The sequence below is a fragment of the Phalaenopsis equestris genome, unplaced genomic scaffold (genome assembly GCF_001263595.1).
Source record: "Phalaenopsis equestris unplaced genomic scaffold, ASM126359v1 Scaffold000002, whole genome shotgun sequence".
Lineage (NCBI taxonomy): Eukaryota > Viridiplantae > Streptophyta > Magnoliopsida > Asparagales > Orchidaceae > Phalaenopsis > Phalaenopsis equestris.
Genome location: NW_018164444.1, coordinates 67578110 through 67583691, shown reverse-complemented (window position 1 = coordinate 67583691; position 5582 = coordinate 67578110).

Genomic DNA, 5582 nt, shown 5'->3' with positions numbered 1-5582 from the left:
GTAACGAACAATAACCTCGAATTTATAAGACGAGTTAGGGCCTATATTGTACAGTAGAGCTATACAAAGGCCTAAAAATAAGGTGTGGATTTATGTTGCATAAGCAAACTACCTCAAAATCCTATGGATTTGTTCTTTAATTCTAATGAAAGAAATTCGTTTAGCTGAGGAAGACATGTTCTGTTGTTGAAGATGGTGGTGCTGCCCACCGTGCTAGCTCCAAGCTCCTCACCATGATAAATTTAATTTTTCTAATGTGTCAGGTCATGATGTCAAATCAGATGTTCCTATGGTTGTAGTTCTTTAAATGTTATGGGGCATATTAAAGTTGATTAGATGGACACCGGTTAGCATCCTACGGTTCCCTCATTCCGGTACCACTATTTTCTATTGGATTTACTTAGTCCAAACGAATTCACTAAACTCAACTTAATGAGTTCCGTACTTTCATTTAGACCGTGGGAAGCCTCGTTAACAATCGTAGGGTACCTCTTCTGAGAGATTCCTGATCATCTGATAGAAACGTCTTAATTTAATTGCAATTGTTATTTTGTGATGTTTGTGATTAACTTTTGAGTTTTCTTATATTTTGAATGTTGTAGCAGTAAATTTTATCTTAGTTGCTTTCAGTTTTAGTTTACAACTATCCTAGTAGTTTTGGTTTTCATGTAGGGTGACATCATGTGACATCATTGTTTAAGACATCATTGTTTAACATGCAAGTTTGTGTTTTCATTCACACATGCAGGTGATTAAGTACAGTAACGTACTGAAAATTAAAGTATGACAGACTAGAAATGCAGCTAAATTAAGTTACAATAAAAGCTTACCTGGATGATCTTCCCGTCATCTTCAACTTAAACTAAAAACACATGTGAGAGCATTTTATGTAAAACAAGGATATAAGGTTTAATTAGGTTTCAGTGATCTACCAAATCCTAAACCATATATTGATGAGCCCCTATTAATTCATTTGAGGATGGTTTTATTAAGTAAAACATACTAAATTTAGTAGATCTCCAAGGTATCTAAAAGGTTGGGAGGAAGAAGCAGGTCCATGCTTCCCTCTCTCTACATTGTGAAAAGTCTCAATCTCATTTAAATTTATTATGTTGCTTAATAATTTATCCTGTAAATACCTTTAGTGTTCAGTAAACATCAATGTTTTAATTATCCCTAAGAGCAGGGTAATTATCATTTGTCATTTAATTTGAGAATTATGTGGGTGAAGACCCTTAAAAGGGGCAAGTTGATGCTATTAAAACACTTAACCAATTTGAGCTTTAACATGAGCTTGTAGTGTTTTAAAGGTGTTTGATTTCTAGTTAAATTCACTTTTCTATTCTTCATTTAGCTAAATTTGATTTAGCCTAGGTCACTACTAAGCCCTAAAGGTCCCGGTGGATACAACATTAATTTTTGAAAGAAATTGAATTTTAAGTGATAGTAATTCATCATCAAAATGTTTGAATATCATTTGAACACCAGATAAGGTTATTAAGTTAGAGATTTATTAGCATCCAAACTCATACCCGTAAGTCTAGGATCATTTAATTTAATAGATCTCCCAAATTTTAGTGATTTAAGGAATTGTAAATTTATACTTTGATTAAGAAAAGTGAAATTGTTTTCTACCAATTAATTCTTTATGTTTCATTCATCTGAACATATTAATTAATATCAAAGACCAATTAATTCTTTATGTTTCAATCATCTGAACATATTAATTAATATCAAATATTGTTCATTACCCTTTCTTGAATTAAGCCTAAATGTTAATTAAGACAAAATTTCCAAAATCATACATTTGCCCCTAAAGTTCTATCACTTCATAATTCATCAAATTTAATTCAAATAACTTTGGAATTTTTATTCTACCTCACTCGCGGGTCAATTATTACATCAGAGGAGAAAATTTGATTTTTTTAAAATTTAATTTAATTTATAAAATTATTTACATGCAAAATTAGGATTTTTCAAAGAAAATTCAATAACTTCACCAAGGCAGTACCTAATAACCTGAAATTCTTACTAGAGGTACACTTAAACTAGAGAACCACTTGGACAAAATTTCATGATTTTTTGAGTTTTATTTGAATTATCAAAATTATTTTAATTTCTGTAGTATTAATTAATTATAAAATATTTTAAATGTGGAAAATTAAGTTATGCATTTTTATTAAATCTTTCTAAGGTCAAAGATTCCAGAGAAATGAATTTTATTTTTTATTATTTTTCTTTGAATTATTAGAATTATTTTAGTGAGAGTTAAGGAAAATCCTTTTTTAGCCTTTAAAAAAAATGTTTTAAGCTTTAAAATTCAATATCTTTACTTAAAAAATTAATAAAAATATTCGAATTGTTCCTAAGGGCTTAGGAAAAAATTTATAATATTTTTATGAATTTTATTAATTTTGTGATTTTTATTAATTTTTTATTATTTAAATATTTAAGGTATGCTTAAAAAATGAAAATTTTATTTTAATTACAATTTTATGTTTAGAAAATTCCTCTAGTCACAGAGAGCTCCCAATACAAATTTCATAAATTTTTGAGCTGTATTTTAATTATTATGATTATTTTAAATGTTAAAAATGTCATTTAACATGGAAAATCAAATTAGGTTATCAAATTAACTCCAAATGTTTTGAAATTTCTATTGGAACTTTAAATTACAGTGGAGGATCGAAAGCAAGTCATTTAGATGTTTACTTTCCCAAAATTAATTTTCTTTGTGCTTTAGGATTTTGTGAAAATTGGGTGTGTTCTTAAAGACATAGCTCATGATAAATTTTTCCTAGGGTTCCCAGGTCAAAATCAACCTACCAAAATTTTCTTGAATTTTTCTAAGTAACATGCTAATTATTATAATTAATTTTTCAAATCAGATGCATAAACTTGAAAAAAATGGATCTCTGTCTAGGGGCCTCCTCTAACATTGGAAAAAACAGGGAATATCCCCCATGACAGGGGCAACATGCCAAAATATCAAGCCATGGTGAAATATTTGAATGTATGGAGAATCAAAATACTCAAAATAGTATTTAATTAATTACAAATAAAATATGCATCAGATAAACTTCAAACTATCTCCACATTGTTCTCCTCAATTCACTGAGCACTAAGATAATTTTATTTTATTTTTGTGATTTTTCTATGTGAAGATATGATTTTTCAAAATTATGGGCATTTAAATAAATAGAAAAATTCCATATTTTTTTATTCAAACACGCGGCACCACGTCAATCTACAGCGGCTCTGAAGCTCCACGTGGTGTTCTTTGGTTCAACGCCGCCATCCACCTCAGCGTTGACTCGGCCCGCAATTTATGTATGAAGGCACTGTCCAGCTCGATCTCTTTCATCCATCTAATACACGCTCAATCGAACGATTCAAACTATCTCCACATTGTTCTCCTCAATTCACTAAGCACTAAGATAATTTTATTGTTTTTCTATGTGAAGATATGATTTTTCAAAATTATGGGCATTTAAATAAATAGAAAAATTCCATATTTTTTTATTCAAACACGCGGCACCACGTCAATCTACAGCGGCTCTGAAGCTCCACGTGGTGTTCTTTGGTTCAACGCCGCCATCCACCTCAGCGTTGACTCGGCCCGCAATTTATGTATGAAGGCACTGTCCAGCTCGATCTCTTTCATCCATCTAATACACGCTCAATCGAACGACTCCCCATCATCGTCCCCGATAGCCAAAACCCGTGACTGTTAACCTTAAAACCTTAAGATCTCACTCATTTGTCAATAAAATGACCTCAGGCTTAATCCTATAAACTCATCTAAGTTTGCCAAACATATCCATATGGTAAACATGCCATTAAATTAGGTTTATGCAAGTGTAGAATCAAAACAAGCTTGGAACAGTGGGGAAGTTTATACCTTTGCTCTGAGAAAGGAAGCATCAATCAGAGGTTCTCGGCATGTTCGTGGAGGTCCAAGGAGGCTATGGATTGAGCCTCTTGTTGTGGTGTAATGTCTAGAGCAAAATTCGATCAAGGAAAATTTGGGTGTTGATCAAAGCTTAGGGTAGAGGCTCTCCCTCCGTGAGGTGGCTTCTATGGGGCTTTGTCTTCTTTCACTGTGGTGAAGGTGTGGGCCAATCTAATTGATATTTAGTGCACTGTGGAGGTATGGTGGAGAATGTCCTGTCTTCAAGAAGGATTTTAACTCAAAAATTGAGCTCCGGCGATGGGAATTAGAGCAGGGGGTGTTTGGTTTTCACTGAGGAGGTCTTAGAGAAGATGTAGGAGCAATCTGACATAGTTTCCTTCAAAAAATTTCAGCACCCTTATGTTGGCCATAGAGGTGAAGTTTTATAGCCTTGGCTGAAGAGGGGAGCTCAGGGCCTGTAATTAGGGGGAGCTGGCCCCTAGGATTGAGATTGGGTTTGATTTAGGGAAGGTGGCCCTTGATTTTGTGGTGCTACAGCTACTAGGCCAGCCGGCAAGGCCAGGAGAGGTGGCTAGAAGGTCAGGTAAGCCAGTGGGAGGGTTAATTATGATTAACCCTCAATGGTAAGATATGATGGAGGAATTTTTTGCTTAAGGCCCATAAATGGGCATGAATCCCTTAATTTAGGGATCCAATTGTCCATAGCTCACCATGACTGATCTAAGAGGGTTTAGCCTGGTCTATGGTCTAAAATTTGGCTGTAGAACTCTCAATTTGGTGGCTTTAAGATTGCTAGGTCAATTTTAGTGCATGGGTTCAATTTGTGTCCAAATGACCAAAGGTTGGGTTTGGGTTAGCCTAGCCATGTCTTTAAGCCCAGTTGATTGATCAACATTGTGTATATAATTGTAATGAAGATTTTTTGTGAAGGGTTAAAATGATTTTGAGTTCAATTGGGGGTTCAATTTGAAGGATTTTGTGGTTTTGGTCAATTTGGGCAAGTTGGGCTAGACATGGGTCTAAGTTGGGCTAAGCTTGGGCTAAGTCCAAATTGATTGTTGAAAATGGTCTACGGGAACATCATGAAGATTTTTCAACATAAATTGGGTGTCAATTTTGGGGTTAGGGAAATCAATTTGGTGGAATTTTGAGGCATGACCAATTTTGGCAGAATTTGGGGATTTTTGGATTTGGGTCAAAATTGAGTGCAATTAATTGAAATTAAATGAAATTGAGGCTTCAACAAGGCCAATTGAAGGTCAAATTTGATGTTTATGAATATTATGAAGAGTTTAGCCAAAATTAAGGGTTTTAATTAGATCAAAATTGAGCTCAATGCATGGGCCAATTAGGCTTGGATTTGGTTTAGATTGGTAATATGAAAGGTGGATTTAAGTTTAGAATTGAAATTGAAGAAAATTGGGCTCAAATTGATGGACATTTGAGGTGAATTTGGGAAAATTGGGCCTCTAAAGGCTATTTGGAGGTTTTGGTCAGAATGGTCAAATTGGCCAAATTGGGTTCAATTGAAAGGTCCAAATTGGTTTTAGAGACATTTGGAGTGATTTTGGGGGTTGATTTTGGAGGTTTTTGGAAAGTTTGGGGTGCCAACGGTATTTTGTAATTTTGGCAATTTTGGGGGTATTTTGGTAAATTTGGCATTTTTGGG